This window comes from Chionomys nivalis, chromosome 5, assembly GCF_950005125.1.
Source record: "Chionomys nivalis chromosome 5, mChiNiv1.1, whole genome shotgun sequence".
Taxonomy (NCBI): domain Eukaryota; kingdom Metazoa; phylum Chordata; class Mammalia; order Rodentia; family Cricetidae; genus Chionomys; species Chionomys nivalis.
Genome location: NC_080090.1, coordinates 43,138,091 through 43,164,192, shown reverse-complemented (window position 1 = coordinate 43,164,192; position 26,102 = coordinate 43,138,091). Strand labels below are relative to the sequence as shown.

Sequence of the window (26,102 nt, the reverse complement as noted above, 5' to 3'; positions counted from 1 at the left end):
ACCAAATAGTATGTATAACTAATATATGTTAATGAGAAATATTTTAACACGTGACTATAAATGTAGACGAGGTTTTGAAACTGGGCGATGGGTCTGGACTGAAATGGTTTTGAGGTATGTGCTAAAATATAGACCTATTGTGTGCTCCTGTGTGGTCTCAGCACAGTCAGGAATAGAGACAAGGTTAGACCAGCTGAAGCTACAGGGCTGTACAGTGCTGGACAAAGAAAGGATGTGGGGCTCCATGCTTATGGAGGCCCCAGATTCCACAGAGATTTTCCTGCTGCCAGCAGGAAATTTTCCAGTCTGTACTGCTCCTCAAGGAAAAAGAAGGGCTCCTGCAAGCGATGCAGAGATCAGGGGGGCTCCAGAGGGCCTGGAGTGCCTCTGCAAAACCTTGCTTCCTGGCTTCCGTGGCCCTAACAGTCTCCCTGCTAGGTTTGGACTTCCTCCATTCCTTCACCCTCCTTTCTTCCTGTTTTGGGCTGTGTTATCTGCCCTGCATCTGCCCCACTATGGATTTGGGGAGTGCGTAGTATCTACTTCCTCAGGTTCAGAGTTGTGGAGGATGAAATGCACCTCAAGTCTCACACTTCCCTGATTTGGGTGATATTTAGAGAGTCGTGTGTGTTAAAAGTGTTGGCATTATGAGACCCCCCCTCCCATTCTCAAGCCATTCCCTTAGACACACCTTGCCCGTGTTCTTCCTCCAGGTGGGTGTTCAGAGCAGACTGCCAGCTGCCCTGACCCCCCACGAGCCGTACTCTTTGACGTGGCTAGGGAGAAGAAGACAGACAGTTGCCACGCTGCTCCTTCTCTGTCACTCACCTGCGCCTCTTAAGCGTGCGTGTCCTAAGACCCGGGACACACTCTACGTAAACACAGCACAGTCTTTAACCCAGGAAATTCAACGTTGATAGGTAGATTATGTCGCCGACCTCTTGTGTGCTGATCTCATCCCTTGTCCTAAAATGTTCTCTCTAGCTGACTCTCTGTTGCTGTGACGAACACCATCACCAAAAGCAGCTTGAGGAGGGAAGGGTCCCTTTCCTGTGCTCTTTATAGTCCATCACCCATGGAAGCCAAGCAGATGCTTGAAGCAGGAACTATGGAGTACTGTTTCTTGCTCTGTTGTTTTCAGGCTTCCTTTATTATACAGGCCAAGCCCACCCACGTAGAGTTGGCATAGTCCACAGTGGGCTGGGACTTCCCACATCAATTAGCAAACCTCATGCCTATTTTGTTAGATCTCAAACCCAGGGCTAAATGACTGAGGTGCATACTTAACATATCAGAAAGGTCCTGGCCTCCAGGTTCTCCCTGTACTCCTCAGTCCCTACCTATTACAGGGTATGGACACCATATCCACCCCCTACTCTAAACTTCTCCAGCCCAGGGGCTGAGCTGCCCTTCCCCGCAGCTGCCCACCCCTATATAATCTAGCCAATTTGGTTACCTGGAATTTTTTAAATTTCTTTTATTGAGCTATACATTTTTCTCCACTTCCCTCCCTTCCTCCCTTCTCCCCTTCTATTCTCTCCTGTGACCCCCACTCTCCCAATTTACTCAGGAGATCTTGTCTTTCTATATAGATCCATGTATGTCTCTCTTAGGGTCTCTTTGTTGTCTAGGTTCTCTAGGGTTGTAGCCTGTAGGCTGGTTTTTCTTTACCTTATGTCTAAAAGCCACTTCTGAGTGAATACATATTGTATTTCTGGGTCTGGTTACCTCACTCAATATAGTCTGTTCTAGATCCATCCATTTGCCAGCAAATTTCAAGATGTCATTTTTTTTAAACCACTGTGTAGTACTCCATTATGTAAATGTACCACATTTTCTTCATCCATTCTTCAGTTGAGGGGCATCTAGGTTGTTTCCACGTTCTGATTATTACAAATAATGCTGCTATGAACATAGATGAGCACGTGTCCTTGTGGTATGATTGAGCATCTTTTGGGTATATACCCAAACGTGGTATTATTGGGTCTTGAGGTAGTTTCCTAATTTTCTGAGAAATCACCCTGCTGATTTCCAAATCATCTGTACAAGTTTGCACTCCCACCAGCAATGGAGAAGTGTTTTCCTTACTCCATATCCTCTTCAGCATAAGCTTGTTATGCCCAGATCATAGAATCCCCCCAAAACCAACTAGGAGACCAAGTCCTATATGTAAAAGCAAAGAACTTTAGCCAGCTCAGACTCCCCATGTGTCCAATGTATTTGCGTGATAGGAGACTCCAAGCTCAGTTGGGGTTGGGTTTCTATAACAGCAAAGGTAGGGATAAGGGATTTCTAAGGCTAAGGACCCATGCCTAATTGACATTTGTCTAGGGGTGTCATGGTGAAAAGCAATGTGTATGTGCTGACAGTTAATCCTATCTATAATGGTTGAAATGTTAGGAACTTCCTTTGGATAGTCTGCTCCTAGGTGGTGCCTGGGTGATCTCAGTTTGTGATCTTTGTTGTAACCAGGCATTGTCTTAGGTTAAACTATTGAGACTTGGCCTCTGTTGAACTTGTCATGGTTGGGTCCTACAAGCCATCATTAGTGGTTTTGATTTTGGCCATTCTGACAGGTGTAAGATGGATAACTGGATGTTTTCATATGTTCTTCACCTGCCTAGCCTCTTGGTCTTGGTCTGGCTCTCCCCTCTTTCCTTCTCTCTCCTTCTCCTCACATGGCCCATCTCAGTGTGGTCATGTTCACTCGCCTCTCCCAGATGACCCTGTCTCTGGCTATGTTCTCCCTTTATCCTCCATAAACTCTCTTCTCCATAATGCCTGGCAGTCATGCCCCTTCCTTTTTATTTCTTACTTTCGTTCAAATCTGATGAAGACAATTCTTCAGTTGACCCTCATGCCTGGTGTCTCTAGATATGTGTCAGGTTGACAAGAACTATGACGATGTCCTTGATGGAAATGTGTTCTCCAAGCACCAGTGACTCTAAGATACCCTGTTGCACTTAGCTATCACAGCACATTAGCCCCCTTCATTCAGAAATAGACCTTTGTGACCCGGATATTTGGGGGAAACAGACCAGTCGTCTTTGAGAACACCTCAAGTTTGGAGTTCTTGTGTCTCTTCTAGGTTGGATTTGGGAGATGCGCCTTTGGGATAAACAGTACCAGTGTGAACTTATCCTTGGTGCTGCATGTCAGGAGGCATGTGACATCAGCTACTGTGCTCTCTGCTATCTACAGGCTTCCTGTATAATTGCTGTTGGTAATGAATGTATGTGACTGGGGAGGAAAAAGCCTGTGACATTAGCCTGGGAGCAGGGGACAATACAAGTATCCCTTCCCTCCTCAATTTCTTACCCACCATGGCTGATGCCCACTGCTGTCTTATGCCAACATCCCTCATATTTACTAACTGGAATTCTACACCCAAAAGAGAGTCTCCATTCTCTTTCATTGATTGCCTTGTGGACTTTCTTATACCAGTGTATCCTTACAGGGAGAACTTTTATACCCAGATATTGGGTATCCATCCCTCTAGAGCCGCTAAATTAGTAGACCCTCCATGCAGTGGGCCTAGAGCTACCTGATGTGAAGTTCCAGGACGGAGAAAAAAAATCTACAGACATAGGGGATTTGTTGCCTTCTTTCCTATCCAGGTTCTTCACTTAACCCAAAGTTTGGTTTCCTTCCCTTTAAGCCTGAGTTAACACTATAAATCTGTCCTTTGATAGAAGAAATCCGGACAGACCACAGCCTTGATCCCCCCTTCATTAGGTTCCTTTTTCTCTCCCACAGTGCACATGCTCAACAGCCTAAACTCACTGCCAAGGTCAGCAGCAAATGTCTTTGCCTAAGGATTGGAAATTATTCTGACATGTTGAAAGTCAGTCATCCCATTATAGATTTAAAAAAAAAAAAAAAACAAAGCAAGCAAACAACTCAAAGCATAGCCCCAGATTCTAGTCACTCATTAAAACCCCAGGGTTTTTCCACAGTAAACACATTTCTGTCCAATCTGTGACAGTTTCCAGTTTCTTTCAAATCCTTTGCTGGGAGACAGGCAAAAGAAAACTATACTATAGATGATGAATTGTGTTCTTCATTGTATGGCTACAGTGCCACACTGAGCTCTTTTTTATTTTATTGAGATTGAGTGGGAAGAAGAAAACTTTTTAAAATTCAAGTGATCTGAGAGTAACAAGGAATTAGAGGACTTGTCATTTTTTGAAACATGTAAAATTATCTGACAAATATATAGAGTCAGAGAAACCAATAGTAAAAACAGGCCATTGCACTGTTTCTTCTTCTTGAGGTTGGTCAGCACAACTCTGGGTTTGGGGTGACCTCCATCCTGACGTGACTGACACGGTTCAAGAAAGTGACCAAGAAGCTAGAAGCTACATGGAAATGGGGTCGCTTTGCTCGGCATGCATGCCAGTGCACCTGCTTACTTGCTGAAATATTCTATGGTCTTGGCTTGAAATGGCAGTTTCATTCCTTTCGACTGCCTTCATTTCTTTTTCAAATGTCCAGAGAGATTTGGCTGTCACTAGCTGGGTAACATCCGTTGCTGTAGGAGTAGGGAACTCTCCTGAGGGAGCGCCTGCCTCTTTCTGTGACAATTTCATCCACTAGGTGTTCGGCGAGTCCCCTTCAATCTTAATGTTCTTTACAATCTGTAGTGAAAGCATCCCGCAGAACACAAGTGGAAAAGGTATATAGAGAGAGTAGTGTTTCTGGTGAGGATCTGTGTGTGACGTTGGGGATTGAACTCCCAGATCCACCCATGAACTTCATCTCCAGCCTGAGTTATTTTGTAATTTGGTCTGCCTTCATGCAAATACCCCTTGGACTAGGGTTCTGCGCCTTGCTTCTGTTTTACATGAAATTCACTGAGAAGTACAGTCTTCCAGCTCTCCAGCATGAATGAAAGTTTTAACTCCTGAAATCTCCCCCTATGAAGACAAACTTCAATGCATTAATAAGCTAGAGATTTTAAAGAAATGTATCATGCTCAGGAAGTTGAGGCAGAAGGATGGCAAGTTCAAGGCCTGCCTGAGCCACAAAGGGAGTTCAAGGCCAGCCTGGGCAACTTAGTGAGACTTAATCTCACAATAAAAATGGAAAAGAGGGTTGGATTATAAAGTGCTTGCTGAATAAGCAGAAGGCCCTGGGTTTAACTACCAACACGCACACAAACACATATATACACACACATAGACATATACACACATAGACACACATACACACACACAAAACAACAATATTAGTCACTGTTCTAGTGCTGTTAAAAGACACCGTGACCAATCCAACTTCATACAAGAAAGCATTTAATATGGGGCTTGCTTAGAGTTTCAAAGGCTTAGTCCATGACCATCAGGGCAGGGGGCATGGCAGCAGCCTCATTCTGTTACCCAGCCTGGCCTCAAACTTATGACAATGGTCTTGCCCAGATGGCCAAGTTCTGGGACTATGTGTGGGTGTGTGTACCCACAGCTGGCTTTTATCCTGCTTTTTATATATAACATTGTATTGTGGTGATTTCTTGCCTCACGAGCTGTCTCTCTGGTTGCACAGCCATTTTTCATCTGCAGTTACTTCTGACCTCACATGGGGGCAAACATCCCATGGACAACTGTAGAGCTCAGTCTCCCAGTGTGTCTGCTGACCTGTGCAACCCTCTGATGCTTCTCAGGATTTCGTAAACCAGTTTTTACTAAAGAAACAGCCAGAAACATGATATCCCAACTCCAGGCTTTAGCAGTCCCAGAATGGACCATGGGCTTTGTCCAAAACATTCCTTGCTTTCTGTAGGTGTTGGGCCTGGCAGCTTGCCCAAAAGTGACCTGAGAACCTTTTGTAGGGAAAGCTTTTTTCATTTGAAACAAAGGGAATGTCTGAAAATAAAAGTTTTATTAAGGGGAAATTTTCTCTTGTGGCAGACAGATAAGGTTTATTCTCACGTGCCTGAGCTGGTTGCTTCCAGTCTGGTTGCTAGCTCCCCTGTAGGCACCCAGTCTCAAAGGCTCGAGAAACTCAGATAAGGAAACTCAAGAGCAGGAACTGCTTTATCACAGCGGTGCACAGAGATGCTCACACCAATCTTTATTGTCCTCAGCGGGACCTTTGTTCCTCTCTCAAAGACACCTTTGTGTTTCCTGGAGTGAGCTTTCAATGCCTCTCCCAGTTCGTGGAAAGCTGGAGTGGATATGGTTCCCTGGAAGGTTAGCAGTGAGTTCAGTCACGTGGTCACACTCGCTGTCTGCTCTCTGCACCCAGGGCTGCAGACATTGTTACACGGTGGGATAGGAAGCATGCATCTTGCAGGTGCTGAACTTCCTATTCCTGCAGACTCCTGCATCCTCTTCTCTTGCACCCAATCTGCAGGGTTTGCTGTGGCACTCAGAAAGGGCATTTTTAAAAGCTTGCTATGGAAAGATATTAAGGTAGCTTATTGTAAGGATACGTAATGTAGCCTGTAATATATTGGCATAAATTCAAAGAAAAGGTGAGAAAGCAAAGGAAATGAAGGCTAGGTACCAATAATCATCTGGGCTCTTGGGAGACAAGCAAAATGCATGGCAACCCTCCAGTGTAACTACACAGAGGGTTCCATACATGCCAAGAACTCTGAAAAATACTGTTTCCAAACTCGTTATGCACTTGACTCGGCCTGGAAGTTTGGCTGTCGTCACTCTTAGTCACTGGTGGAGGTGGACACTGTGAAGTAATCTTAATGAGTACTGAACCCGAAGTCCAGAGAAGTACCTGAAGAGCGACCGCCAGTCCAGCAGGTCAGGGTATGAAGACTAGAACAGACAGGGGCGAGAACACCAGGCAACACTGCCTGAAGCTAGGGCCCAGTTTCCTAAAATGTCCATGCCCACACTTCGCATGTATGTGTGGGTTTGCAGGTAGGGTCGTTCTATAAGATAGATTTCTTGCCATGTTCATGTTAAAGAAAAACTGAAAAACCACTGTTCTGGGGGTCCAAAGTTAAGGTCGAGTATTCCAGAAGCCAACAGAAGGAGGAAAGATGGGATAGCTAGGCAAAGCTGTTAGGTTGTAACTGGGAGATAAGTCCCCTTGAGTGGTCTTTAGGGATCTCTACAAAATGTCCATGGCCATAGGCGCTGCACAGACTGAGGCAGGCAGATTTGATGGTTGCATTCCCAGGTCCATACCCCTCCCCATCTGCCAGGTGCATCTACCTGTTGTTGAGAAGGCATGGGGGTCTCTCACACAACATGGTGGATTTTCCAATTTCTGGCTTAATCCCAGCCATTGACTTTCTGCATCTATGGCTTCATAACAGAGAATTAGATCCGTGTCTTTTCCTCTGGTTTCTTTCTTCATTGCTCTGAAACACCTATTTTTACTTCAAATAATGTCTCTTGTTATTAAGTTCATGGTGATTGGTACTAAGATAACAATTTCTTAACGTTTCGGGGCCATTTTTTTTCTTGCAATCTTTAGGTCCTATATCTCATTAAGCAACATTTAGCTGGAACTCTTTAAAGAATTTAGCCTTATGGTATTTTACAAAATCCCTGCTTTATTTGAATTAGAGTCCGTTTGCTGTCTGAGGTTTTTCTCTTTGCCCCACTATTGGCTCTCCTCTCTTCTCCGCACTCCTGATCTTGTCATTATTCTTCTCCTCTCCTCCTCATTATTTTGAGCTAATGGAGCGTTTCACCTCTCTTGGCTTGTCATTCATTCTTTTACTCTTTTTCAGTGGTTAACCTAGAAATTACTAATTGTGTCATTAATTTGTTAGTGCTGTTTCTAAATTGTAGTTTGGATGACTTTTCAGAAAAATGCGAAGGACTTGGAATGCCCTCTTTTTGGGTCAATGCCTCGGATTTCAATGTTCCATACGTTGCAATCCCCCAAGACACTAGAGAGTATTGTCTCCTGCAGCTGGATCCACTTAGACACTGCCGACTTACCACTTTGCTGCTGGTTTAAATCTCTGTCCATCAAGCCCCAGCCTGGGATCATTTTTCCTCTGCCAAAATATATCTCTGAATATTATTATTATAAATTATTATTATTTGGCTATGCTGGTGGCAAATATCTCAGGACAGCTTCCTGAGAATGTGTGTCATCTTCACTTTGAAATAGACAGAATAAGGTCAAATTGACATAAACTGGATTATTCCAAACAGAAAATTCTCCCGTTAAGACATTGCGATGTTGCCACGATGGGTATAATGTTTAATTTCCCAGGCCCCATTCTGATGCTCCAGATAAGGAATATGGCTTTAGGGACTCTCAGAAGTGGCCCATGATCCACACTGGGCATGGTATGGATTCATATAAATACTTGCCCCTTGCCATCCTGACAGAAGCCAACACCTCAGGCTTTGTGCATTTCCGTATTTAACTTATTCAACTTAATCCCATTGCAGCTCTGAGCCGAGTAGCATTAATGTCCCCATTTTACAGTGGTGGAGGGTGAGGCACGGAGCTACACTGTATCTAGCCCTGGTAGTCACTGAACTAGCCAATTGTGGAAGTAAAGATGGTCTGCCGGGGGGACTTGTCAGTGGCTCTGTATCAAGCGCAGATGTGTTATTTTCAACCCATTGCTGCTGTTTACAGCTGGAATTGTTTGGAAAATGCAGTTGGGAATACAGAATAAACCAGAAACCTTCAGCCACCTCTCTACCCAGTTTTACAATTAACTGTGTCTCCTTCTAGTATTTTCCTGTTATAAATGGCACCTTGTGGACATCTATGTCACAAAGCTCATGATCATTTCTTTCAGATAAATCCTTAGAAGTCGAGCTACCTAATAAAAGAGTATGCAGACCTATCAGGCTTCTGAAGCACTCACTAAACGCTGATGTACTGAAGGGGAAGAGCAGGAGGAGGACACCGGGATGAAGAGCCAAAAAAAAAAAAATGACAGAACGGATATCCCAGTATCCAAGCACAGCCCAGGCAGCCCCTAAGGGACATTTAGCTTGAGAATTCCATAGTATGGATCTGTTTTATCTCCAAAACCAGAAGAGACTTTTAAAACATCTAAAGAAGTCGCTCCATATTTGCAGATAGATAGTGTGGAAGGATGATGATATTATGGGTTGTCCGTGTGTCTGCCCTCCCACCCATGCTTCTGTCCCTCCGTCATCTGTGTTTGCTTGGCTCCATGGTGCTCTGGCTAAGATGCCATTTGCTGGGTAAAGGCAATTCTTATAAAGCGAGTTCTTGTATCTAATTGAGGCTGACAAATTGGGGCCCGGCTTCTGCTCCTGCAATTTTCCAGGTAGCAGTTTCCCTGCCCATGCTCTGGTCACAGAACCTCCTGGGTGGCCCTCCAGAGTGGTGAATGCCATCTTTGTTGCAAGGGCTAAGAAGGAGAATAATATAATTCTACCTAAGAGAAAAGACGGTAAACTAATGCTGTAACTCCATTGCGGTTGGAAAAGGAACAATAAATGACAGCAAAATGAATGGCTTGCTACCTGCAGGGTATAAATTACCCAGCGGAAGAGATGTGTTGAGAGAGGAGAGTGGGGATTGGATCTCTGTCTTTCAGTTCTCAGCTATTGTCAGCCCCTGCACAAAGGCCGGCTTGACAAACCTTGGCTTCTTCTGTTTTAATTGAACAGCCCATTCTTTTGAGGTTGGTGTTGGGGGGAGCAGGGAACGGCCTCATGCTGATGTGAACATCACAGTCCCCTTGTTCATCAGCTGAAAAATTAAAGAAAAAACGTGGTGCATCTGACTGTCTTCATTATGGATCTACACTGATGGTGACTCTGTTTTTTTCAAATGTCAGAAACCATCCCTAAAGTAAGAAAATCAGTGACATTCAAATGCCAACCCAATGGTCACCACAGTTTTAAAGGCTATGTGCCTACTTGTGTGTGACTGAGGTTAAGAATTTGTCAAATAGTCGAGATACGCTGCCCATCATTGATGGAGATGACCGTGCTGATTTCAGCCTTCATTAGGAAAGTTTGATAAGCAAATAGGTTCTCATGCATGCAAAAACATCCCCCTCAGTCAGCTTCATCCATGTCTGTGTTATCTGCTCTGTGCTGACACCAAGGTGATTGGTGAACATGGGTATGAGGAAGCCCATGACCCAACCCTCTCGTGTGTGCTAAATGTGAGTATAAGTGTGCATCTCTGGTCAGACTGCAGGATGTAAGCCAGTCAAATAGAAACATTTATCAACCCTTCATTCTCCTGGAATAAAAGATTAGCTTTTATAACAAACACAGACTGCCCCATGGAAGAGAGAACAGAGGTGTAAGGCACATCCCCAGCCTGAGCGACCTGAGGTCCTGACTGGGAGGATGTAGTCTGTATTTGATCTTGGCAGTGGCGGAAGATGTTGTCTTGGATTTGTGATGCCTGTGTTGGACATGGGAGGGGCACATTTTTGTCTCGTGTTTGCCTAGGAACCTCTGCAGCATCAGCAATACTACAGTGTTTTGGATTTCTCCCCCTCAAGGCATGGAAGGAAGGAAATAAATCAGCAGACAGCTACAGCCCTGAGTTGAACCTTCCAGGCTCTCTTGAACTTGGTTCATTTCTGTCAAATTTGTCTATATCATTTGTTTAGACTTTTTCGTTGTAAATGTTATAATATTGTATCTGTTTTTCTATTCATTCCCGTGACTGCTGGCATGTTTTGGTCCTCCTTAAAAGATTTAAAATGAAAGCTTTCTCCATTACTTTCTAGATTCTGATGCTTAAAATTTCTGATGGGGTCAGGAGTCATAAGGCCCATTAAGGACCCATGAAAACCAAGCAGCGTCTCTCTGAAAGCTGAATGCTCACACAAATGCCTACAGATGGGTTAAAGAGGGCTGTAGTTTCCACAGGGTCCACGCTTAATAGTTTCTAGTTTATCAATCATCAATGTCTTCCTCAAACTGGATATGAATTTATAATCCTAATAGATAATTTGGATGTCATTACTTCCTGCTTCAAACCATTACACATCCAGTTGACTTCAGAACACAAACTCAGTCTTCCTGGCGAATCCCAAACTACTGAAGCTTATTTCTACCCCTGTAGCATCACCTACTGGATCCCCAAGCTTTGCTCTCCCAAGCCAGACTGCCCTACTCACTGTCCCTCCAAGATTTTCAGTGCTTTGCTCTACAAGGGTCACTGTCCACAGTCATCTCCCTGCCTTCCTGCCTGGGCCCTGCCCACTTTCCAACTGAGCCTAAGCCGGTTCTCCATCATGTTCATGGCTTCAACAGTCAGCTCTGAAAATGGTACTTTGTGGGCCTTGTAGATCATGACAGTCTGGACACTTAACCACCCTCAGATTCTTCACCATCACCATCACCATCATCATCATCACCATCATATCACCATCATCATCACCATCACCACCACCATCACCACCATCATCATCATCACCATCACCACCACCACCATCATCATCACCACCACCACCACCACCATTGTCATCACCACCATTACCATCACCACCACCACCATCATTATCATCATCATTTTACTTGTTTGTTTGTATGTGTATGTTTGTGTACACACATTCATGCCACAGTGCACATTGCTCTGAGGATAGTTTCAGTGGTCACTTCTTTTTTTCTACCATGTTGGTTTCAGGGATAAAACTCAGGTTATCAGTTCTGGCAGTAAACACCTCTGCCTGATGAAGCATCTAACGAGCCCTCTATCCATCCATTCTCTCTCCTGAATCATCAAATGAGGGGCATGCTGCCATCACTGGATCCTAGATAGTTCATTTCCCATCTTTTGACTAAGTTTTCCTTGGCCTATAGATTCATTTTTCTGTGTGGAACTTCTGTTTAACTTGGCTTATCTTTATATCCTGCATAAATCTTTTGTGATCCAGCTGACATTTGGCAGCTATTTGCTGACTTTATTGCCTGGTTTTAAACTGTCTTCCATGTGGTCATCCATTCATAGAATAGATAAAAGCCTTATATCAGCCAGCAGTGCTCAGTGATGTTATCTGGGCTTCCTTGGTCAGTACAGAATTATCTCCAAACCCAGAAGCTTGAAACAAATAACATTTATGAGTTCATGGGTCCAAAGGTTAGCAGGGTGAGTCTTTTGGTCCAACTGGGGCTCCCTTGAGATTCTATGGGGAGCAGCAGCTGGGAAGCTCTTGCCGTCTTGTTTTTATGGAGATAGTTAATGTGAGCTATTTCTACTGTATCATTCTTATCCACGGGAAGCCAGGTCAGGAAACTCCCAAAGTAATCATGTGGCAGCAGAAAGACACTTAAATGGAGCAAGAACTGCCTCGAACTTCTGGATGAGCGTGTCTGATGAAATCCTATGGACAAAAGAGAGTCATGTGGTCAGAAAGTAAGACGGAAGGATGCAGGGGACAAGACAGCTTCTTCACTGAGCATTGAGGTGATGTGAAGTTCGTGCAGGGGGTGAGGGAGGGTGACATACGTTATTATTATAGTGTTTCATATTTGAAACCTTCAAAAGGGAAGTCTCATGCTCGCTGACAATCTTTTAAAAGGGAAAATTAGAAAAACAGTCTGTACCACCCAGGTTTTATAACACAAAGCCAAACAAGTAAGAATTTCTCTAAAAACTCCAGCGTTGGCATGGCTATACAAAAGGGCCCCTCAACCTAGAAGAAAGCTGGAAGAGCAGATCATTGGGGAAAGGTAGGAAGAGGGAGACAGAGGAAGCAGAAACTGGAGGAGGAAAGGGAGGTCACAGAATAAGAACAAGAAAGAGTGTATCCAAACAATCCCAGGTGGTTAAGGAGACCCACTACTCTATAGAGGACCCAATCTGGCCCTACCACCCATGTCAGGAACTGTACAACCACCTGTTACTCTAGCTCCAGGGGATCTGACGCCCTCTTCCGCTTCTCTCAGGGGAGAACAGGACCTTCCAGCTTCTTCTATGTGTAAAGGGGGCAATTGCCATCAAACAGATTGTCCTACACTATACCTTCTGTGTCTGTGAATTGGACCCTCTGCAGTGTATATAGGATACGACACTAAGAAGCCTCGCAGCCTTCTGCGGCTGTATAAGGGAAGGCAGTGTGACTGTCAAAATAACTTTTTTATGTATTTTTTTATTTATTTAACATACCAATCCCAGTTCCCCCTCCCTCCCCTCCTCCCCCTCTTCCCACCTTCTCCTAGCCCACCCCTACCCACTCCTCAGAAAGGGTAAGGCCTCCCGTGGGGAGTCACCAAGAAGCCTTAGCAAACCCTTGAAAAACAGAAGCGAAGGGACACAGACTGTTCACACACTTTGGTCTACCTCAGGTGAGGACTGAGAGACTAAAGATGGATGGATGGATGGATGGATGGATGGATGGATGGATGGATGGATGGATGGATGGATGGATGGACAAACGGATGGACAGAGAGAAATGATTTTGGATTAGCCACATGGGGTGGCCCTCACCTTCCATCCCAGCACTCGGGAGGGAGAAAAAAGTCACTCTCTGTATGACGGGGGCCAGCCTAGTTTACACAGCCAGTTCCAGACTACATAGCGAGAGACCACGTCTCAAATAAATAAATAATTTCTATATAAATTTAACCCTTTCCATGCTTTGTAGCAAAATTACATGTTCTGTAATTGCTAGTTTCTTCTGTGTTGTCTTGTTTGCTCACAGTTAAGGCTCTCCCCTAAAATAGATCAAGTGAAGGGCTGTTTATAACAGATCTGTGAGCCGAGTTAAAGCCGCTTTATTTCCCCTTCACCCTTCAATTTGCATTAATTGGGAGCAGCCGGGAAACGGTGCCAACCTCACCTCAGGTCAGATGACTAAACAAAAACGAACCACACTGCTTCCCGCCCACGAATAAATGTATCCCAAACTGGCATACGAGTCGGTTACAAAACAGTACTCTGTTGGAACTACAAAATATCCACTCTAGTAACATGCCTGCGCCCCGACTTTCAAAGGTGTAACAGACACACTTTCTAAGCTGCAGTTGTTGAAGGGAAGGATTCTCATTATGATTCTGGGTGGGCTCCTTTGAGTTCTGGGCAAATTTTCAATTCCCTCTTTTCTAAAAAGAAGAGTTAACGCCTTCTAAAAAGAAGAGTTAAGCCCATGTGTGTTTAGGGTGGGAGGGTTTGGCTTCAGCTCCCTTCCCTAACTGGCCTTCTGCAAAGCCAAGTCACCGCGGAGCTTGCCTCGTGCCTCCTGAGCTGACTCGAATAGGTCGCTTCTCAGGAACACACCATGAAAGTGATGCTGTCTGTATTCCACAAATTCTAGGGGCCACCTCCGTGGCTCCAAAGTCTCAGATTCTTAGGAGTTTCAACTCTAAAACTAGAGCTTGTTCTCAGGCATTCAGAACGAGCCTATGTTATCAGACTCCCTGAGGGGAACTCCTTGCCAGGGGTCTGCCTCACTCTCTCTCTCTGCCTCTCCTTTCTGAATCCAGAAAAGAAGTCTGTTAATACTGCCTGTCTCGTGTCCCTGTGAGTACTAACGCATGTGGAATTGTTACTACAAACCATAAAGTGTACTTAGCAAGAGTTTATGAATGAAGTCTGAGCTATGGCCACAGCACTCTGGAGGCTGGGGCAGAAGACAGAAGGTTCTAAGGACGCCTGGACTTTATAGTGAACAGGCTGGTCTTGGGTACAGTGTGGTTGCTGTCTTGAAAAGAAGAAAGTAAAATTAAAAAAAAAAACTTTTTTTGAGGTTAGATATTTATTCAGTGGTTTATGGAAGGGAAGGGGGAGAAGGAGAAGAGCAGAGAGAGGAGCAGAGAGAGGGGAGGGAGAGAAGGGAGAGAGGGAAGCTGCCTCTCTGAGAGGGAGACAGAAAAAGAGCTAAAAATTAAAAAAAAACTTCTTAATGTGAATTATGTGAGGATTTATATTGTTTTCATGTAACCAAGTTCAAATCTGTTCCTTACAGCCTAAATCAAAATCAAAATTATTAAGTTAAATTATGTTCATATATATATATATATTGAAGTTTGATATGGTTTCTACAAAAAGGCACTGTTTATTTTTAGATATTAATGTCAAGGATAAGGGCATGCATGTACTTAAAAGCGCAATAAAACCAAACAACTCCAAACACATGCCTCATTGTTCTGTTGGCTTCCTCTTTGGAAATGCTTTTAGGATACAGCATGCTTCTTCATGCCTTGGTGCCTAGCCCAATACTGTCAGCTTTTCTCTTCACAGTGAGATAAAGTTGGAGGTTTTGGATTAGAACACCTATGACAAGAACAGAAGAAAGGAATTTTGAAGGAGATAGGTGAACACAATTTCAGAGTCATCTTGAATGTGTTTTCCAAGTGAAAGACGTTAACCATATTAAGTTTTAATAAGTATGTGTCACCTGCATATTCATGGCATGTGTGCTCTATGTAGAGGCATAGTGTGGATGAGCCTTCATGAGGACAAGGTGAGACCTTGTCAAACAGCCCCAAGTGGGGCCGCAGAGAAACTCTGCACACACCCAACATGCACTGCACACTGTTGAGTAACCAGGAATCCCTTTCATGTGATAAACAGAGCTTTCCTGGTGCTGTAAGTACAGGGCAAAGGAACAGTGACTGGGTGTCTATTTGGTGTGATGGGGAGAGCTCATATGCACACATGCTGTGGGAGTGGAGGAAGGGACGGAGGGCATGAAACGGTTGGGCATGGAGGGAGCAGCTGTAATTAGAGCACATTTACACATGTAGACAATATAGCAAAGCTAGGAACTTTGTACAGTCAGTTTGGGAGTTTTTACAAAATGTGGACAAAGGCATACAAAGACAGAAAGCCACATGATACAGTGAATTTAAAATGCCCAGGACATGGTGATGGCTCAGTGAATACACTTCTTTCTCTGCAAGAATGGGGAACTGAACTCGGGTTCATGGAATTCCTGTGAAAAATTGGGCAGGGTGTGCATGCCAGTTAGCCCTGCACTGCAGGACTTTTTATAGCACGAGATGAATGAGCATAACCATGCTGGTCATGGTCTGCCTTTCTAGGAGTCCTTTGGGACAGAATGGTTTTACTTTGGGGCTGTTTTGCTCTTCTCCATTACCCTTCCCACAAGGTCAGCCCATCCCCGGTCAAGAAATCTTAGAAGACAGAGTGAGACAGCTATGGTTGAATTTACAGTAGGTAGGAGAGGGAGCAACCTTATCTGCAAAGCCAGCTTCTCAGTGAGCTTAAACAGTGCGTGACAGTTTAGTAATAGAATGTTTATGACACACACCAATACAAACAAGACCACCAAAGCCCAAGCCAAGTAATGATGGCAGCTCACTGTTGTAATTTCAGTACTCAGAATACTGAGGCAGGAGAATCACCATGAGTTTGGGTTCAGCCTGGTCTAGAAACCAAGTTCAAGGACAGCCTAGGCTACAAAAAAATAAGACCTTGTCTCCAAAACAAAACACACACACACACACACAAAACAAACAACAAACATCATCCATAAGCACACCGTTGTCATAGATACATAGATTTTTTTTTATGAATACAGAAAAAGAAAAGACCGGCAATTTATACATCAACTTATAATCTAGGCTCAGGAAGGGTTATCACGAAAATTATACCAGTGCTCTTTTCATTATTTTGGTGAAACAGATATGAAAGAGGGGGGAAAAGTCGTCTTCGCATCTAGGAGTCAGGAATGCAGATATTTATGCTCCTGAACTATGGCTGTGACTTCTGAGTTCCCCGCAACAGTTAGGCCAGAGCTAACAGATTCGTAGACGGGGTGCTGCCCCGCTGCCACCTGTTCCCAGCTTGTGCCACCTAAAGAGTGTCCCTAAATAGGCCCCAGAAAGTGTCCCTATTAGGACCCCGAGAATAAACCCTCTAGGCAACTCCATCTCACTGCAGGTGCCTGGAGCCACACCTCAGCAGCACTGGGGTGCTGGCTCATCCCCAGGAATAGGAAACGCCTCTCATTAGCATGAAATCTCCCATCCATCACCTGGAGGTTCCTGGTTACTGCTTAGCCTTCTTCCCAGGCTGGGAAGCCCCATAGAAAAGTCAGTCTTTGGGAGGCAGGAAGGTTGTCTCCGGCCTCTGTGATCACAGCCTAGTGTCAGAATCTCTTCCATGAAACCGTGTCCAGTTCAGAATGCGATTTCATCCAAGTCAATTTGCATGTTTTCAAAATGGGAGACGGCTCTGAAACCAGACCCCACAGAAAGGTAGAAATAAGAGCAGGTACTGATTAATCAAATGTTGGGGAACTTAAATTTGAGAAACAATTTATATTTATCTTCTTGTGTTTCCTTTTTTCCAGATCTGTGGTTTCCATCTCCTCGGAGGACCTACCTGGTACCAAGCTCCACACATGGCTTAGTAAATAAGGTCAGACATTACCCTTCACTCTCTGTTTGCGCACACGGTTATGTTTGCTCTTAGCTGACCCTTTTACCTTCAAACTTCCGGCGGCCACCACTTTTTAAAATTTTTATTTAACACAACTGAGGTTGGTATTACAGAGAAATATAAAGTATTAGGTGTCTAAAATTATATCGAGGAAAAGAAACGGCGTGAGTAAATTTGCTCAGGGGAAGAATGGTAGTCACAGAATCCTGCCCGGAAAGGGCCGCGTCTCTTGCTTCACAAGAGAATTGTGCTTGAAGAATCCGATCCCATCGCAAAGTATCTTTTCCTTGAGTGCAAAAAGAAAGAAAAGAAGAAAAAGAGTCCAAGAGTTAGATAAGCCTTTGCTTGTGCGTGCAGGGAGAGGGGAGCAGGTGGATGCCTGAGGTTTCCTTGGTTTGCTGATAAGTCCCCTGGACCCCCTTCGTTTCTAAAGGAATGCGGTAATAACAATCCCCTGTTTGGGATGCTGGCCTATAATTATGAAGCTGGTTTGTTGTCGTCATTAGAACAACAGTTTCCGTTTGTCTCTGCGTCTAAGGCTATGTCAGCACTTTTCTGTGGTTATTATTTTTAACAGTTTAAAAGCTCACTATTAAAAAGGGGGGGGGGACTTTCTGCTTTCTGGCCGTGTGGTAGTGTGCAGGTCTGGCCTGGTCTGGAGTCTATGGAAGTGTTGGCTGGCAGCAGCCAGGTCTTTTGAATGCTGTCTTTGTGCTTCTCTTGCCTGTGGCCTCTGGCCTATTGTCTATGCACCTTGGTTGGGCTGGTGCTGTCTGATGGTAACCAGTACTAATGTTACAGTGTGCCCGGTGCCTGAGCCCTCCCTCGGGAGTCCTCAGTCTGGCTGTCTCGGGCCCCCAGCCCTCCCTTCAGGGCTGTCACCTCTCTCTTATCAGAAAACAATATTGGTAATTTATGGAATGTCACGGAAAAGGGATCCCTTAAGAATCCTGAGATTTGTGGTTCTTTATACAAAATGCAATGATTAGTATTTCCCGTGCTGCTAACGTGGATGTCTCTTTATTATTTATTTATTAATTTACCCCATTTTACCAAAGGCAACTTTTCACTGAATCTCAATTTGTACAACATGAAAAAGATGACTGTGTCATTTGAGAAGGGTCGCTACGAGCCCCCACCTCATCCCTCCCCCAGTCAAATCGTCATGATAAGCCCTCCACCCCAGTGCAGAACACCAGGGACTTCAGAATACCCACGCACATCCCTGCAGGGCAGTCCTTTGATTTCACACCCAGAAGCCATGGATGTTTCTCTATGTGTTTGAAGCATGAAGCATTACGGCCCAAAGGAGCAATCTATGAATCCATTTTTATCTGTTTCTAGAAAAAGGCTTGGACAATCTATAGCAATAGGAATTAGTGCAACCATTATGACCTCGGGGAGAAAGGGGAATTGGCCAGGGGCCGGAAGCATAAGGGAATTGTCTGGAATGACGGGGTGCTATAGAACTTTCTAGAAGTGTGCCCCATGTGGTCTGTGTTAAAATTACCTGTGCACTCTAGACAACAAACGGTCATTCCATGAACAAAGAAGATAAAGAGGAAAAGAGCACGAAAAATAAGCCAGGCCTTTAGTGAATGAGAAAACTGTAGCCAGATGCTAGCATCTGGACATCTTCTTGAAGTTCTGGGGGCTTCCCTGTAACCCTGGTCCTCGGAAGTTTCTGAGGTTTGCGGAGATCTGCTGTCCGTGTCTTGCCTTCTTTGCCTGATAACCACTCACCTAAAATAATAGAAACAGCTCCATAATTTTTAATATTCACCAACTGTTTGGATGCTTCTCAGTGACTGTAAAATCCAAGATTCAGTCATCTCAGCAGAGACAGAGATTGGAAAGTGGCCTCTGTGTTATCTATAAAACAGCAGCTCCTGGATTCTGCCACTTGCTCGTGGCTATCTTGGCACCTACTATGACATTTGACCTTCTCTCAAGCTCCTCCCTCAGCCTGAAACGCGTCAGACAACTCTCCTTAAATCTCTCCGTGACTGTGTTTAGAGGTCGGCAGTAAAATGGAAGGTGGGATCCTTGGGCTGAATACAGCTAAGGACTTAGACCAAGGGAGATGAGGCTCAAGGCTCACCTTGGCAAAACTGATAAAAAAAAGCAGGCCAAAGTGTATGAAAAGGATGTAAAGGGACCTATGAAAGGGTCTCAGGGGGCAGAGCAGGAAGGACATGAAGATGCTCAAATGTCCCACCCAGCCTTTGAGACCATAGGACTTTTCTTCAAACAAGACAAATAGTCCAGGACTTGAGAGATTTCCCAATAAAGGGTCTAAGCAAAGTCTACCCCCAACACATCCTCAGTACTCAAATTTAGTTCACCAATGGAGCCATGGTAAAACTGAATCATCTGTGAAACATTTTTTTAAATAACCAGAACATTTTTTAACCCACACATGCCGTACTTTGCCTGTACATGACGCAAATTTCCTAATCAAACCAAATTTAATTTAGCAGTTTTCTTCCAGCCAACTTAACGGGCCTGAGAGCAGAAATGAAATTATGTAACGAAAGAATTGGAGCAGCGCTTGCTTCCTTGTGACTCCGCTTGTTTCAAGTCATTAAGAGTCAACTTAACCAAATGGAAAATACCAAAACAGAAGGTGACTATCTTCTCCACTCCAGGACAGGGAATCTTACCTTCCTAGAACCAGGGTTTTGGTAGTCCCCACCCCCAAACCACACCTCTACCCCCTACCACTACAACATTCTTGAGTTACTTGTGAGAATGAGAGTAAGGGTGAAAATGTCGATAATTCAAGTCTAGTCTATGGATATTTTACCCTTTGATTTCATTTTTACCATTTAAACGATATACCTAATATAACCAAACTTAGCCACCTATTATAACCAAACTCAACCACGTGTGATGTCTTCTACCTGTAATCCTAGCACTTGGGAGGATGAAGCAGAAGAATTCTCCATGAATTCAAGGCCGGACTGGGCTACATAGTGAGTTGCAGGCCAGCCTGGGTTGCAGTCTCAATATGTGAGTGTGTGTGAGTGTGTGTAACTGTTATATATTATATAAATATTTAATAGTAAAAATATATTTTTACAGATACACATACATGTCGGGTGGAGATTAGGAAGATGGCACAGTAAAAGAGTAAAATGTTTCCTACACAAGCATGAAGACCTGAGTTTGGTCCCCAGCATCTTCATAAAATGCCAGACAGATTGGTTTGCACTTTAATCTCATTGCTGGGGAGAGAGAGAGAGACACTTGGGGATCTTTAGGGCTCTAGTTTGCCAGTCTAGATCTCAGGAAGAGATCCTGTCTCAAACCTGAAAAATGAGACAGGAGGTTGACCTTTGGCCTCCACACACATGAACACCAACCCTCCCATATATGTGTATGTTTGTATATATGTGTGTTATATACATATATTATATGTATTATATTATATATGTATATATACAATCAAAATCACAGAAGTTGTGTGAAAAATGTTAGTTACCAAGGCCTGGGGGAAGCCAGGAACAGGAAAATGCTACCAATGGATAGGAAGTGCATGAAATTACATCAATGGATAAGTAAGCCCCAAGTATCTGTGATACAACATTGTACACTATTCCTTTGCAGTTCCCAATACTGCACTGTACCCATAGCAAAAGGGTAGATTTCACATTGAGTGTTCAGAGCACATTCAGTTAAATCAAAAAGTAATGTAGGATGAACCAAAAAAAAAAATTAAAGAAGATAAAGAGGACCACTGTTCTGTAGAACAGTCTAGAATGTGCGCAGGCGGCTTGTAGGCTCATGCTTGTGAAGTCTCCTCTTGGCCTTGCTTCCTACCAGCTCTGTCCCTTTGAGGATGACTGTCCCAAGAACTGTTCTGAGCTTGCGCTCTCTTTCCATCCTTCCTTAAACCTCGCCGATCTAACCTGCCGCCTATACCCAGACACCCACTTTGTAGGCGGAGGAGCCACTTGTTTGTGCCCAGCCGCCCGGCTAGCTTAGCCCCAAAATAATCACACAGAAACTATATTCATTAAATCACTGCTTGGCCCATTAGCTCTAACTTCTTATTGGCCAACTCTTACATCTTAATTTAACCCATCTCCATTAATCTGTGTGTCACCACTAGGTCATGGCCTACCAGCAAAGTTTCATCATGTCTCCAGTGGCAGATCCATGACTTTTCTCTGACTCTGCCCTTCTTTCTCCCAGCATTCAGTTCTGTCTCCCTGCCTACCTAAGTTCTGCCCTATCAACAGACCAAGGCAGTGTCTTTATTCATTAACCAAGAAAAGCAACACACAGACAGAAGGACCTCCCATACCACCACTTGGTCTTCTCTTGATATATATATATATATATGCAGCCACCTGAACATATTCAAACAATACATTCCTGGAGGGTTTTTAGCAAGTGCAGCGTCCGCGGCGTCCTGTTGAGAGTTTCCTCCTTCCAGTCCCCTCCACCTCTTTTCTCCAGTGTTGCTATTGAACTGAAAGCAGCCCAACAGGACAGCCACCACTTCATGCTCATGATGTGTCTACTGCCTCTTTCTAGGCCCAGGAGATGCAAGGTGGCAGGGAGCCATGGATGAAGCCTTCATTGGCCCAGTAACAGAACTGGCCTTAACTAGACCTGCCGAGCTGAAACTAATCAATGTATCCTATCAGCTAATGGCTTTGTAAACAGCTAAATTTGCAAAGAGAATTTAGAGACTGCCACAAGAGGAAATCATAAATAAACAAACTGTTGCTTGAACACGGTTTCTTTTTACAGCAGGAGACAGGGTTCTCTGCTTATCAGAGTTGACTCTTTGTACATTGCTGTTATTAGCAGTTGGCTGCCTCCTCCTGGCTTCTTGGTTCAAGATACCTGCTGGAGTGCCGGTCTTCTCACAGAATCCTAGACAACAGAAAAGGTGGATTGCGGGGGTAAAAAGCACCATGTATTTTGTTGTGGTTGTTATTTTCCATTTCATGATCTTACCAGAATTCCAACCCTACATCCACTGACCCCTAGCTGCAAAGGAGCTGGCGAACACAGCTAGGCACCTTGCCATCCTGAAGGAATGTGGAAGCTGGTCCTGAAGTAACAGCCAGACCCACAAGCCTGGTCCCAATTAGGCAGCTGATGGAGGTTCTCCCATGAGAGCAGGTGCATCAGCTAGCTATGTGCAGTTTAAACCTTTGTAGAGAATGGGTACTCATCTACCTGCATACATGATGGGGCTATCCATAAGCATGTGCGTGTAGAGCCAGGGACACCCATCCAGACACCAGCTAAGCTTTGAAGAAAGTGATGCAGACAGATGACAGTTTCCTGGTCACTTTCTAAACAGAAAATCAGCAAGACTCCCATGATAGAATCTATCAGCAGCACATAAATAATGCATGGCTAAAGACAAACACACATATTACAAAAGCATGGCTACACACACATACACATACTACAAAAGCATGGCTAGATGCACACACACACACATACACACCAAAAGCAGCTGCATGGTAAAGACACACACATTCTACAAAAGCAACTGCATAGCTAATCACACACACACATGCACACACACACACACACACAGACAACAAAAGCAGCAACACAAACTTTCACAGAGCTTTGCCAGCTTCAAAGATTTCCAAACACTACTATCCACAAGAAGAGCCTGGAAAAAGAAAATCAGGCAAAAGTCCAGGCTTCTCAGGGAATAGGAAGCTAGTCAAGGAATAGTCATAAGATAGGAAAGATAGTCAAGGAATCATCATAAGAAACTACACTAAAGGAGATGGTAATGTCAGGATTGGGGATCAGTCGCTGTCTGCCTGTCCTCTCCTCCCTGCCTCCTCCTCCTCCACACCTTCCCGCTTTCCCTTCCTTCCCTCACCTCTTCTTTCCTTCTCTCCTTCCCTTTCTTCCCCGCTACCATCTCCCATCTTTTCATTTTGAGAGCTATAGCTACATGCCTTTGGCAGCTATAGTCTCATAAGCGGTTCATTTTATAGGCTTCCAAATGACAAAGAATTTATCCCAAATCATCATCACATCCTTTCTGTTAAGCCAGAGGGAGGCAGGTGATGTCTTGCCATCACAGTTGACAGAATCAAGGCCTGTCTGTGGTGCTGACAGGATGGAGTCAGGGCCCTCGTCATGACTGTTTGGGATTCCTCCTGCCCATAGTCCATAACACTCCCCGGCAGGCACACTTCCCTTGTGTGCGGAACCTACAGGGCTGTGCAAAACTGACCCGAGCTTGTCTGTGCAAACTCTGTTGATGTTTGCGTTTAATGTGTTGGGCCCCTTTGCTTCATTTTATGTTATATATACATCAGCAGTGACAACTGAATTAACTTGGGTCTGTGCTCCTAACCCCTTACACTTGTATTTTGAAAGGTGAGCATTGCCCTGGCTGCTCACCTCCTGTTGGCAAGGAGCAGGCGGGTTGCATCCACTGCCTGCCACTGCAGGTGTCTTTATGCAGCTTGCTGAGGCAGGTGCTATGATTTCTGCTGTAATAGCCTAGATCACATCTCTAATTAAAGCTAAATGCCTTGGTGCTTATATAGTAAAAGTCTGAAGACATACATGGGGAAAACACCAACTGTAGCCTGGTGGTTAGCATGCTGAGAAGGGGAGGGAGGAAAGCAAGGGCATTAGTGGTTTGCTACACATCACTCCTTATTGAGAGACGAAGCACACGTGGGTAGTGGGTGGGTCTGTGTGTGTGACAAAGTCTTGCCTTCTTTTCAAGCCGTCTTACAATGTAAATGCCTTTCTTAAGGGCAGTATTATGTGAGTCCTTGAAATGAAGTTGTCCCTTTTCTATTGAGCAGTTAATGTTTCTGAAATTATAACACCTGTTAGAGTTGTCCAGAAGGCTTCTTGACATGGTGTCCTGGGGTCCTTGTGTCGTTTGAGACTGCACAGGTGTGAAACCAGCTAAGAACCCACATCCTAACAACTTTCATTGGGATGTAGATATTGCTGATCCAAAGACTGCACCTTGGGGACACTGATCTGAGAGAATTGTTCAGGCTGGTTGCTCGCTGTCATTCATTAGACCCATGTTTACTTGGTAAATGGATATTTGGCTCCACACTGGACCTATCCCAAGTGTCCACCGTGGAAGAATGAAGATGCTCTCTCTTACGGAAAGGAGTCAGAACCACGCAGTGCAGCTGAACTGGCTCTGTCACCGGTGCCCACTTGGAGCCCTGCAACTGGTAGCCAAAGAAACAGATCACGGTTTGCACAGCCAACTTTGCTGCTTTGGTAAAAATACGCACAATGTGCCCAGAGATAGGCAGGGCCCTCAGACACAGACTGGAACCAAGGCAGAAAATAGGGCAAGGCTTGAAGGATGGCAGGACTCACAGAGTCTGGGAAGGTGAAGAGATGTTACATAGGGAGTGGGGAGGCAAGTGGTGGGCAGACAACAGAAATGTCACACCCAGAAGACACAGAAGTATAAAGAGGGATTTATAATACAATTGTTACAGACAAGGTAAAAGTGTTAGGATGGTAGGGTAAGAGCTGACCAGCACTGAGACTGTGAATCTCACACTGGACCTGATGGTACTGAGAGTGTGAATCCGTGTAAGATTCTTACACTGGACCTGATGATACTGTGCATGAGGAATCTGTATCAGTTCCTTCGTAGGTTTGTCCTGAGCATCTAGAAGCATGCTGTTTGGTGGTTTCTCCCTTTGTTTTGATAGTTAGATATTCCCTCATTTGGAGAGGCATTAAATAGTTCCCACCTTGTTTTTCATAAATGTTTCCTTAAAATACTCTCTTTAAACACTGTCCTTAAAATACTTTATTTTCTGGAAATCATATATCACACACAAGAGCATCTGGTTAGGACTTCTCTAGACGGCTTGATTTTTCTCTCGTGAGTGTTGAGAGTTTCTACCTTTAGTATTCTCCAGCAGTGTGATAGCAAGACTTTGGCTGAACTTGAGGCAAAATCTAAATTTGTTCCTTAGCCTTGGGAGAATGAGCGGTATCCTGAAGCCTTTACCTCGATGGAACAGAAAATAGCTTATCAAAAACATGCTCAAGCTGGGTGGTGGTGACACACGCCTTTAATTCCAGCCCTCGGGAGGTGGGAGGCAGAAGCAGGCAGATCTCTGTGAGTTCAAGGCCAGCCTGGTCCACAAGAACTAGTTCCACAACAGACTCCAAAGGTACACAGAGAAACCCTGTCTCGAGAAAACAACAAAAAGAAAATAGTCATCTCTTTCATGAAATATCTAGTTACCTAGTTTATGTTATGTTAAATACAGACTTTAAGTGTAGTCAACAATGTTATATGGACCACTTTCCTAACATGTCCAGTGGTGACTATTGACACACACCACACTAGTGAGTCTGGTTTTTCTAGAAATATAAAGAGTCCATCCCAAAGCCAGCAATTTCTGCATTGCAAAACACTTTCTGCTGCCAGCGGAAAGAGGAGCTAGCCATCAGCTCCCTCTAGGAAAACCTGTTGTCAAGTAAATAAGCTTCTCTCTATGCAAAGTCCTATGCCCCACCAGTAGGAAGCACCACCAGTGATACGTCTCTGAAGTGTAACATCCGATTTATATGTGCGCCACAATACATACGCCCTAAGCAGATAAATAGCAACTCTACTTAGCTCTTGCTAGTCATGGTTTTAGCAAATCCAAATGAAAGACAAAAAGCTGACGGTAGCTTCGGACACCTGAAAGCCTTTGATAAAAAGGATGGCCTTGTCTCAAGCGGGGTTGCTTCCTTCACAGGTGGAGAGAGAAAGGGCAACAAGTGTCATTAGTGGGGATCCCTAACAGCCACAGCTTCAGGTTTTCTCTGTTGCT

General features: G+C 44.4%; 1 protein-coding gene across 4 annotated transcripts in view; it reads left to right on the top strand.

Annotated features, from left to right (window-relative positions):
* The window catches only part of Thrb (thyroid hormone receptor beta), a 325,505-nt gene that overhangs the window by 126,790 nt on the left and 172,613 nt on the right, over positions 1–26,102 (top strand). For all 4 annotated transcript variants that reach the window (XM_057770131.1, XM_057770129.1, XM_057770128.1 and 1 more), the window contains exon 2: positions 17,195–17,262. The gene's annotated coding sequence lies outside the window, so the exon portion shown is untranslated. The remainder of the gene's footprint in view (positions 1–17,194; positions 17,263–26,102) is intronic.